This window comes from Pygocentrus nattereri, chromosome 9 (assembly GCF_015220715.1).
Source record: "Pygocentrus nattereri isolate fPygNat1 chromosome 9, fPygNat1.pri, whole genome shotgun sequence".
NCBI lineage: Eukaryota > Metazoa > Chordata > Actinopteri > Characiformes > Serrasalmidae > Pygocentrus > Pygocentrus nattereri.
In genome coordinates this window covers 7,927,471-7,939,970 of record NC_051219.1, presented here as the reverse complement: position 1 = coordinate 7,939,970, position 12,500 = coordinate 7,927,471, and the positions used below count along the sequence as shown (strand labels likewise).

General features: G+C 46.0%; 1 protein-coding gene across 1 annotated transcript in view; it reads left to right on the top strand.

The window, feature by feature from the left end:
* Positions 1-12,500, top strand: part of LOC119264045 (ribonuclease inhibitor-like) — a 23,583-nt gene that overhangs the window by 10,050 nt on the left and 1,033 nt on the right. The gene's annotated exons all lie outside the window — the stretch shown is intronic.

Below are 12,500 nucleotides of genomic sequence, written 5' to 3'. Positions count from 1 at the left end.
ACACACATACACACACACACACACACACACACTCACACACACTACACACACACACATACACACACACACACACACACACACTCACACACACTACACACACACACACACACACACATACACACACACACATACATACACGTACACACACACTCACACACAGTGTCACACACACTTGTTATAAACTTAACCGCCCGTCTATATGTGTTGTTATAACATGCCAGCTCAGCGTTCTATGGCTATTCTACAGTCACGGTATCATCCCTGAAGATAATCTCATGGACTATCAGAGGAATCGGCTCCCCTGCCAAAAGAACTAAAGTGTTAAAGCGTCTCAATAGTTTAAAATCTGACATGTTTTATTCCAGACAGCCACCTTACAGAGGCAGAGTCTCGGAGATGAACCGCCAGATGGATCGGCCGGCTCATCACTCTGTATATCATTCAGATAAACGTGGTACTTCCATCTTGACCAGGAGAACATACCATTCATAAGGAACTCTACACTGACCGACCCAGAGGGCCGCTACATGATTGTAGCGAATCTGCAGTATTGTTCTGTGTTTACTGACTGTTAGATGCACTGTTGTGTTTAAGGTATAAGGCAAGCATGTGATTGGAGGACAGCGTAGGGGGCCGGGGGTGAGAGAGCGCAGGCACGGGGTGTGTGTGAGAGAGAGAGAGAGAGAGAGAGAGAGAGAGAGCTGTGGGGTGTGTGTGTTCGGCTCGGAGCGTTAGCCGCTGTTATTTTGGTGTGGTTGTAGCCGATAGCAACCAATGTTGTTCCCGCAATAAAGGCGACGACTGTTCATTGCAACGCCTCTCTCGTCCATCCTTCAACACGCCCAGCAGGGCGTTACACCGGTGTCAGCAAGTAAAAGACCGGAGTTCAGTCGCTAACCGCTGTTAGCAACGTGTCACCTGGACTAGGCTGCTTGAGCTCACTATGAGCCGGCGGGATGACCGCGGGGCGGGGCGGGGCCGACGCGCTGCGTATAAAGCGGAGGCGGAGGGCAGTGAGTACGCTGGCGCCCCGTGGCTTGGGACGAACTCTGACCGCGCTTCAGAGCATGTGGCTCGCTCGAGACAGACAGCCAGGAAGCTAGCTGCCGATGCTGGGTTCGGCTCGTTGAGGGAGGAAGACCGCGCATGCGCGAAAACTCGCGGCGACGCTCAGCCAAAGGTGAACAAAGATGGTAACTATGGTTACCGCCCCAAGTGAAAACGTCAAAATACTCCGGTAGGGCGGACTGGGAGGCTGTGGGCCGGTCAGAGGACATGAAAGCACTTCATCTGGCTCTGTGCCTCACTGATGAAGCCCTAACATGCTTGCTACTGCTAAGCCCGGCTGAGAGGGGTGACTATGGGGCTTTAGTGCGGGCCCTGGAGCGGCGTTTCGGTCAGTTAAGTCAGCTCGGTGTTCTGCGTTCAGAGCTGGCAAGCAGGCAGAAACTGAGTGGGGAGCCATTACGTGCACTGGCCAATGACATTGACGTGCAAAGTGAGCTAGCCAGAGACCAGTTCATTTGTGCCATAATTCCCAGTGAGCTACGCATGCAAACACAGCTGGCTCATCCGCTTCACCCGTCATCAGCTTCAGGGGGGAGTGGAGCTCCGCTCCCCCGACCCTTCGGTTGGGCTCCATCCAGCATAGGCAGGTGGGACACAGGGGCAGGGGTCTGTGTTGTCCCGTTTACTCAGACCATGAGTCATTTCCCTGACTGCGACCCTGCCTGGGGCACTGCACACTGATGTGACTGGCCTGGCCACACACCCAGCACACAGGAGGGCCCCGGCGTGGGCGAGGACGAGAGCCGCCCCGTGGCAATTGCAGTGACATCGCGCGGATCAGTTCAGTTAACTCAGCAGCCCATTCCGGTTTCTCTCGGCCTGGCCTCACATGCACCACAGCCCACACGGGAGACGCAAAGCCCATCAAAACGTGTCCTCACCGCCTTCCCCTTGCACATCTGGCAGCTGCTGACAGCACGATCGAGGAGATGCTAAGGGCTGGAATCATTGAGCCCTCTGACAGCCCCTCGGCCTCGGGTTGTGATGGTCAACAAGAAGAAGAGTCAAAAAATGAGATTTTGTGTAGACTACAGACCTTTGAATAGCTTCACAAAAAAAGACTCATACCCGCTGCCCCGCATTGACGAGTCACTGGACTTGGTGTGTGGCTCATCCTGGTTCTCCTCATTGGATCTGTGCAGCGGGTACTGGCAGGTGCCCCTAAGCCCTGATGCGAAACCAAAGACTGCTTTCTGCACCGGGAGAGGACTATGGCATTTTCGTGTGCTCAGTTTTGGCCTGTGTAATGCCCCAGCCACGTTTGAATGGTTAATGGAGAAGGTCCTGGCTGAAATACCATGACAGGAGTGCCTAGTATACCTGGACGACATTCTTGTTCACGGGAGCTCCTTTAAGGCCACCTTGATGTCCTTGCGGCGGACCCTACAAAAGAAAGCAGCGGCAGTCTGAAGCTCCACCCAGACAAGTGCTGCTTTATGAGAAGAGAACTGGAGTTTGGGCCACAGGATTGGAGGAGAGGGCATAAGCACTATGGAGGAGAAAGTGCAAGTTGTACAGGACTGGCCGACCCCCTTCAATCTGAGGGAGCTAAAAAGCTTCATTGGGCTGGCTTCCTATGACAGGCGGTTTGTGCGTGGTTTTTCTTGCATAGCTGCGCCCCTATTCCACCTGCAGTGTAAAGGCAGTGATTTTGTCTGAACACCAGAGTGCGACCAGGCCTTCATCTGCTTGAAAAAGGCCTTGACTGAATCTCCCATTCCCCCCCCCCCCAGACCCAAACTTGCCATTCGTTCTGGACACAATGCTAGCAATGTGGGGATGGGAGCAGTGCTGAGCCAAGTGGGCCAAGAAGGTGAGAAAGTGGTGGCTTATTTCAGTAGGAACGGCGCTATTGTGTCACACGCAGGGAGCTTCTTGCTGTTGTAAGAGCAATAAGCCACTTCAAGTACTATCTTTGCGGCCTACCATTCACTGTCTGGACTGATCACGCAGCCCTCCAGTGGTTAATGTCCTTCAAGGAGCCGGAGGGGCAGATTGCACGCTGGCTGGAAGAACTGGCACCATATGTCTTCCAGGTGGAGTACAGAGCGGGGACTCGTCACGCTAATGCAGACGCCATGTCCAGGCGTCCCTGTGCCCTAGATGGATGCCGCTTATGTGAGAAGAGAGAGGCTCGGGAGAACGAACTCCGCTTTGAGGAGGAGCGGGACCTTACGCGGGACGGAGATGTGCTGCTCTGCAGAGTGACACAGGTGGTTGACCCCCCAGAGTGGAGAGAGCATCAGGAGCGGGATTCAGACTTACAACCAGTGCTGCGGAGGGTGGAGTCAGGACAAAAACCACAGTGGAGTGAGATTGCTGGTTATTCCCTTGCCGCTAAAAGACTGTTTGAAAAGTTTTTGGCTCTCCGAGTGAAGGATGGGGTGCTCCAGAGGGCGTGGAAAGAGCCAGCTAGAGGGGAGGAGAGGTGGCAGGTGGTGGTCCCCAGGACACTTAGAGAGTCGGTGCTGAAGGTCTGTCATGGATCTGCTGGAACAGGACACTTTGGAGTCTCAAAAACGCTGCGTCGTGTCCGGCAAAGTTTCTACTGGGGCCAAGTCAGGAGGGACGTTGAGGACTTCTGCCACCGGTGTGATCTTTGCAAAGGTCACAAAGGTCCCCCAGACCAGTCCCGTGCCCAACTCCAACAGCTGGCAGTAAGGGCCCCAATGGAAAGAGTTGTAGTAGACATAATGGGCCCATTTCCCTGTTCAGACAAAGGGAACCATTATGTTCTGGTTGCTATGGACTACTTTACAAAGTGGCCAGAGGCCTATGCCATACCAGATCAAGAGGCAGGGACTGTTGCAGACGCCCTGGTGGAGGGCATGTTTTCCAGGTTTGGTGCAGCAGAGGTCATCCACAGTGATCAAGGACGGAACTTTGAAGCTGGTGTTTTCTCTGCCATGTGTGAACGCCTGGGTATACAAAAGACAAGGACCAGCCCACTACATCCACAGAGTGACGGCCTAGTTGAACGGTTTAACAGGACGCTTGCAAAACAGCTTGCTATACTCACAGCAGAACACCAGTGTGACTGGAACATTCTATGACTATGAACTATGACATTAGGGCCAAAGGGAATGGGTAGGGGAGCCGGAATGCTACACCCCCGGACTCACCCACTGCTTCCCTTTCCATCTCCCCACAGTCTGTCCCACCCCCAGACTCATCCCCTGTTCAGCAGTAAGCTCAGACCCTTACGTTCATCCCCAGTAGACCCCAGAGACAGAGGAGGCCCCCGGGTCACTTCAGAGACTATTTGCACTGGTCCCTCGGGGCGAGGGACTTAGTAAGGGAGGAATAATGTAGCGAATCTGCAGTAATGTTCTGTGTTTACTGACTGTTAGATGCACTGTTGTGTTTAAGGTATAAGGCAAGCATGTGATTGGAGGAGAGCGTAAGGGAGCCGGGGGTGAGAGAGCGCAGGCACGGGGTGTGTGTGTGAGAGAGAGAGAGAGCTGCGGTATGTGTGTGCGTTCAGCTCGGAGTGTTAGCCTGTTGTTATTTTGGCGTGGTTGTAGCTGTTAGCAACCAATGTAGTTCCCGCAATAAAGGCGACGACTGTTCATTGCAACGCCTCTCTCGACCATCCTTCAACACGTCCAACAGGGCGTTACATTATTATTAATGCACTATTGGGAAAGAAACCCTAACTTTAGTAAATATATATGGACCAAACTCAGATTCTCCTGCTGTCTTTCATCCACTCTTCTCAGAAACGTCTAAATTCTCTGACACATGTTTTAGAATTGGTGGTGACTTCAATACAATCCTGAACCCACACATAGATCCTCTTCAGCACAATGAATCATCAATAATCATTCAGCAGCTTTGCTTAAACAGTGCATGTCAGATCATGGACTGGTGGATATCTGGAGATCGCAGAACCCCAGTAGTAAAGAATGTTCATATTCCTCTCCTTCCCACAAGTCCTACTCCTGCATAGACGACTTACTGTCTAACAATTCCATCACACACAGACTAATTCATTCAGATATTAATAGTATTATTATATCTGACCACGCCCCGATTAGTCTCACCTTTCTAGCAGACTATCAGTCCCTCCCTCCACCCAGACGGCTCTTTAACACGACTTTACTCAATGATAAAGAATTTCTAGATTATTTTAACCAGGAATGGGCCCCTTTACTGAAGCTAACCAACATCCTGACATCACAGCTTGCACACTTTGGGAAACAGCAAAAGTTGTGATGAGAGGTAAAAACATTCCATACTGTTCAAAGAAGAAGAAGGAAGACCTAAAAGAACAAAAGCTGCAGGATGAGGTGAAGAGATCGGACCTTCTGGCCTCTCAGACACCTACTGATCAGATCATTAAAGATCTCATGAAAACTGAATACCAACTCAATAATATACCACAAAAGAAGAGCGAACAGGCTGAGCTCAAACTCAGACAACAGCCATTTGAGTTTGGAAATAAAACTGGAAAATTTTCAGCCAATCAATTAAAACAGGAAACTGAGAAGTCAGTAATAACAGCAATCTCAGATCCCTCTGGTAGGATCATCCAGGACCCCCTAGATATCAATGATGATTCAGGTCTTTTTACTCTAATCTCTATAGCTCTGATGAGAAAGCCTCAACGGAAGAACCTGAAGCATTCCTGAGCAGCGTCTCCCGACCTACATCACCTACATCTGTCTCAGCATCAACAGACAGACCTCTGTCCTCTGAAGAAATCACCAAAGCCCTCTTTCTAATGCCTCATCATAAATCTCCAGGACCTGATGGCTGCCCAGCAGAACTTTACAAACAGTTCTGGCCTCTTATTTCACTGCTCTTTTTAAAAGTAATCTCAGAAATGTTCAAAAATACATCCATACCCTGTCATATGAATACGGCTCTTATCACACTTATCTTAAAACCAAATAAAACATCCACCGACTGCTCCAGATACCGTCCCATTTCACTGATCAGCTCAGACATAAAGATCATGAGTAAAGCTTTATCAATCAGACTGGAATCGGTCGCACCTGCTCTCATAATCACAGATCAAACTGGGTTCATCAAAGGGAGACAGTCCTCAGAGAACACACGCAGGTTATTCAGTCTAATTCATGTGTACAACAGTGAACAATCTCCATATACATCTCCATGTATAACAGCACCTCTGGATCCTGAAAAGGCGTTTGATAGGGTAGAGCGGTCCTTTCTCTTCACTTCTCCTACACGCTTTGGATTTGGGCCAACACTATACAGCTCACCTTCTGCCTCAGGCTCAACAGACAGACATATATCCAGACCCTTTCAGCTACAAAGAGGATGACGACAAGGATGAGCTTCATCACCTTTATTGCTTTGTCTTTTTATTGAACCCTTGGCTGCCTCTATCAGACAGTGCGATAAAACCTCAGGTATAAAGTCAAAGTCATACCATCATAAAATCAGTCTTTATGCAGATGATGTTTTACTGTATGTTCCTGACCCCTCACTGCCCCTTCCATCAGTTCATGATCTGATAAATAAGTCCAGCAGGGTGTCTGGCTGTTCCATTAATTGGTCCAAATCTGAGTTTCTGCCTCTAAGTAAATTCAACTGGGATGACGAGGTCTGTGATATATGGTCTGAACTTATCACACAGTCTATTAAATATCTTGGTATTCATATCTCTTCTACCATAAACAACTTGTATAAACTTAACTACATACCTTTAATGCAAGAAATAGAGGAAAATCTAGAAAGGTGGAATAAACTACCATTAACTTTAATAGGTCGAATATCAGCAGTTAAAATGAATATCCTTCCTAAAATCAATGATCTGTTCTCTATGACCCCTGTTACCCCACCACCAGACTGGTTCTCCTCTCTTAACAATGCAGTTACGAAGTTCTATTGGAGGCACCAAAAGCCTTGAATTAAGTTAGCTACCCTCCAGAAACCAAAACATCTTGGAGGATATGGAGCCCCAAATTTCTACCACTACTTTCTATCACATCACTTGCTTTACATCAGACATTGGACAAGCAGTTCAAACCAACCCTGGCAAGACATTGAGGAAAGTTTAGTTCAAGAACTGGACATTAATAATATTCCATTCATAGATAAAACTATAAAAAAACAAAATTTAATAAATACAGTACAATAAGCACCTCCCTAAATGCGTGGAGGAATTCAAACCACTCTCCCTCCGGTCACTCCTCTGTGGAATAATCCCATGTTTTTAATCAATAACAAAGCTTTTATATTCCCAGCCTGGAAACAGAGAGGAATAACCAGCCTGGCCCAGCTGTTCTCTGATGGCCTGCTCAGGACCTTTGATGACATCAGAGAAAACTACAATGTACCAGATAGCTGCCCCCCCACCCCCTACTTAAAACTACATTCCCATAAACCTCAGAAAATGTTATCACATATAAACTTTTAGCCTGAAAGGACAACACTATCTCACTCCCACCTGAAAAATGGACCTCAGATATAAAAGAAACATGCAGTGTCAACTGGCAAAATATATGCAGTGCAATATTCTCCATGTCCAGCAGTTCAAAACTCCAACTACTTCAGTATAAAAGCCTCCACAGAAAATATATTACAGCCTCTAAACTGAACCGTATGGGATTCAGTCCCAGTGATAAAGGCCAGCACTGTCCAGCTTTAACAGATAACTACTATCATGCCTTCTGGAACTGCCCCCCCAATCCAGCAGTTTTGGTCATCTCTCTCCAGACTCATCAGGAAAGGGTTAAAACCCCTGCAGAGGATCTGATAACTACCCATGTTATGATTACATATAATAGAAGTGAGAGAGACAGAGAGAGAGAGAGAGAGAGAAAGGAGGCAGTACTGCTTTATTTATTGTTTTAAGTGGTTGCGTTTGTCCAGTTTGTCTGCCCTGTATGTTCAGTTTGTCTGCCCTGTATGTCCAGTTTGTCTGTCCTGTATGTCCAGTTTGTCCATTGTTAAGTGTTATTGTTATCATTCTTCTTATTATTACTATTATTGTTATGTCATCTCTCTTTTCTTCTTCTTTTTTGTCTGTTTTGTTTTTTGTTTTGCTCAAATCTAGAGGTGGGTGAGGGTGGGGGGTGGGGGTGTTTGGAGGGGTGTTGGGTGGCTGTGGTGCCACATCACCTTCTATCTTTATGATCATTAATAAATGATGAGCTGTGACTTTAATAAGAAAGTGAAACAGAAATAAAGGGGGGGGGGGGTGGTGTGGCCAAGGAATGATAGCCTGGGAATAAATAAAAAAAGAAAGAAAGAAAATAGCTTTAGCAGTGTCAGGTCCTCCTTTAAGGTTAAAATGAAGACGGTGAAATGCCTTTTGCTCTTTTAGTTTTGTTGTTCAACGTTTCGTTGTTGTTCAGCACATTTACCAAAGTTGGGAGGGAGGCATAAGTTCAGGGTCTTGTTAATGTTTTCCATGGTTGACGGGTCTGGAATGCAGTCTGGGTAATAAACTGGCCTGACTCTTTCACAGCAGAGTCACGCTGCTGTAATACGTGCAGAATGTGGTTTATGATTGTCTTGCTGAAATAATCAATGCCTTCCCTCAAAAAGATGCCGTCTGGACGGCAGCATATGTTGCTCCACAACCTGTATATATATCCTTCAGCATTAATGGGGCCTTCACAGATGTTCTAGTCACCCCTGCCACGTGCGCTAATGTACCCCAGAAAACCCAGATGATGGATTTTGAACTGTGTGCTGATAACAAGCCAGATGGTCCCTCTCCTCTTTAGGCTGGAGGACACAGTGTCCATGGTTTCCAAAAAGAATTTCAAACTTTGATTCATTGGACTACAGGACACTTCCACTTCCACTCAGTCCTTCTTAAATGAGCTCAGGCCCAGAGAAGGTGGCAGCATTTCTGGATCCTGTTTTTATTTGGTTTCTTCTTTGTGTTTTAGAGTTCTAACTTGTGTCTGTGGATGCAGTGATGAACTGTGTTCAGAGACACTGGTTTTCAGACGTCTTCCTGAGGACGTGCAGTGATTTTACACTACAGAGTAGAGTCTGTTTTTAATGCAGGCCCATCTGAGGGTCTGAAGATCAGGGTCAGTCAGTATTGGTCTTCACCCTTGTCCCAGGGTTGAAGATGAAGGGCGGCTCTTTTGAGAAAGATGAGGAGTAGCTCTGTTGTACCTCTGAAAGGCTCTCTGGGATGCTCTTTTCATGCCCATCATGTTACTGACCTGTTCTAAATGAAGCTCATTAGTTACTGGGTGATGGTCCAGCACATGTGGTTTTTTTAAGCGTTACACAACATTACCAGTGTTTTTATTTAGATTTTGTACAGCATCCTAACTTTTTTAGGAACAGGGTTGTTTAACACTGAGTGACCCTGGACTGTAACAGTGAGACATTCAGTGTTAACGGCTTCACCATCTGGTTTATTTCATCACCGTAGTTGAAGGCAGACATTGTGAAGATGTACCTCTTGGCAGAAAGCAGAAGATTCTGACAGTGTAGTTTAAGCAGAGTGTGATCAGCAGTAAGACATGATCTTTCTCTGAATGTGTGAAAGCAGGTCTGATTCTAGATTGATCTGATTTGTTCTCTTATATACTGACAGATATTTGAATGTAGATTCTCTTTGACGTGTTTAATGTAAAGTGTAGTTTCTCAGTCCTGTGATGATCTGAAGGGGTATTTAAGTACAGTGTCAGAGTATGGGCAGTTATTTGGTCAGTATTTGTGAGGGCTAATCATTCGTCTAATCTGCAGTGGACTGTCCCTGATGTTTAAGGTGTCTCAGGTCTTGTGGTCCCCGAGGCATCTGGCAGTCTGAGACCCCTGGACATACATGCGCCACAGTGGGGTAACAATAACACAGAACAGGCTGATTACAGCTATATAGCTCATGATAACACTGAGACAGGGCCACACAGATTTATGGGTGTGCAGAAGAGCTAACAAGTACACATAAGCCCCTCCCCTTCCTCCTAGTCACCCACATAGTAAATCACGCTGAACAAACTACTTCCCTAAAGATACAAAGACACATTCATATCTAATCTGCTGTGAGACTCTGACCTCTGAATGTTTACGTTAGGCCTCCAGAAATGTTTACTAATGAGCTCAATCTTAAAGTTTTCATAGATTCTAAACAAAAGAAATAAAAATATACTGTTTTTACAAATGTTTACATACATATTTTTGAAAATTGGATATTTTTTCAAAATGCTGAAGACAAAAGATAAAAGCACCAGAGATCAGCTGCTGAGTGAATGACTGCATTCAGAGCTCTCCTCACTCTTTAAAGCAGTGGTTTAGCCTGAGGCGACACACACACGATATCAGACGAGTAGATTCTGTTATAATCTGCACACTAATGTGCTCAGAGAAGAGCTTCACTGAGTTCAGGACTTTTGTTTATTCAGTACCTGTAAATATTTAAACAAGAATAGGTTCTATGGCAGCATCAGAAAGATCCTTTACTGAAGGAAAAACATCAACCATGTGGAAAAGTGTGGCTGTGCCACTCTTAGCAGCCTCAACTGCAGCCAAACACTTCCTGTAACTGGAGATCAGACCTGAGGATGTTGGAATGTGTCCAGGAATGTCGGAATGTAGATTTCCATTCACATGTGTGGATTTAGACCCATAGAATATAAAAAGCCCTGGATAAAAACATGAACAGCAAGTATTTGATGAAATCAGCCAAACTCACATACAGGCTCCTGCACTGTGTGACGGTTCATATTGGTGCTGATTAAAATGTTCTTTATGATGGAAACACGTTGCTGAGTAAACACTGTAAAGACACACGGAATAATGTTAACGTAGTTAAGGTTAGCTAAGCTTAGCTAAAGCTCAATGTTTACCTGTCCAGGAGAAAATTAGTCAACTCGACATCCATCTTTAAGTCCATCTGGGCTCTGAGCTGTTTCCATCTTTCAAATGCGTCACCAATATTTACTCACATTTTACTGTATTTACTCACATTTTACTGTATTTACTCACATTTTACTATATTTACTAACATTTTACTGTATTTACTCACGTTTTACTGTATTTACTCACATTTTACTGTATTTAAACACATTTTACTCTATTTACTCACATTTTACTGTATTTACTCACATTTAAACTTTTACTGTATTTACTGTATTTACTCACATTTACTCACACTTTACTCACAGGAGAGTATTCAGAAGAAGATGGCAGCTAAGAAAAAGTGGGATAACCAGAGAGATGAAGGAAGTAGGCAGGAATACTGTGAGGCTAGATGCATAGCAAAATGAATGGTGGCAAAGGCAAAGGCTCAGGCCTATGATGAGCTGTATGAGAGGCTGGACAGTAAAGAAGGAGTAAAGGACTTGTATCATTTGGCTAAACAGAGAGATAGAGCTGGAAAGGATGTACAGCAGGTTAGGCTGATAAAGGATAGAGAGGGAAATGTACTAGTTAGTGAACAGAGAGTGTTGAGTAGATGGAAGGAGTACTTTGAAGAACTAATGAATGAGGAAAACGAGAGAGAGAGGAGGACAACGGGGGGAGAGATAGTGGATCAGGAAGTGCAGAGAATTAGTAAGGTGGAAGTGAGGGTAGCTTTAAAAAGGATGAAGAATGGAAAGGCAGTTGGTCCAGATGACATACCTGTGGAGGTATGGAGATGTTTAGGAGAGAAGGCAGTGGACTTTTTAACCAGGTTGTTTAACAAAATCCTGGAGAGTGAGAGGATGCCTGATGAGTGGAGAAGCAGTTTACTGGTCCGCATTTTTAAGAACAAGGGTGATGTGCAGAGCTGCAGTAACTACAGAGGTATAAAGTTGATGAGCCACACCATGAAGGTATGGGAAAGAGTTGTTGAAGCAAGGCTAAGGCGAGAGGTCCAGATCAGTGAGCAGCAGTTTGGTTTCATGCCCAGAAAGAGTACCACAGATGCAATTTTTGCGTTGAGAATGTTGGTAGAGAAGTACAGAGAAGGTCAGAAGGAGCTACATTGTGTCTTTGTGGATCTAGAGAAGGCATATGATGCATAGGGTGCCAAGACAGGAACTGTGGTACTGCATGAGGAAGTCAGGTGTAGCTGAAAAGTATGTTAGGGTGGTGCAGGACATGTATGAGGATAGTGAGACAGTGGTGAGGTGTGCAGTTGGAGTGACAAATGGTTTCAAGGTGAAGGTGGGGTTACATCAGGGATCAGCTTTGAGCCCCTTCTTGTTTGCAATGGTGATGGACAGGTTGACAGATGAGGTCAGGCAGGAGGCTCCATGGACCATGATGTTTGCAGATGACATTGTAATCTGTGGTGAGAGTAGAGAGCAGGTGGAAGAGAATCTGGAGAGGTGGAGGTTTGCACTGGAGAGGAGAGGAATGAAGGTCAGTAGAGACAAGACGGAATACATGTGTGTGAATGAGAGAGAGGCAGGTGGAAAGGTGAAGATGCAAGGAGTAGAGGTCGTAAAGGTGGATGACTTCAAATATCTTGGGTCAACCATCCAGAGCAATGCACAGTGTAGAAA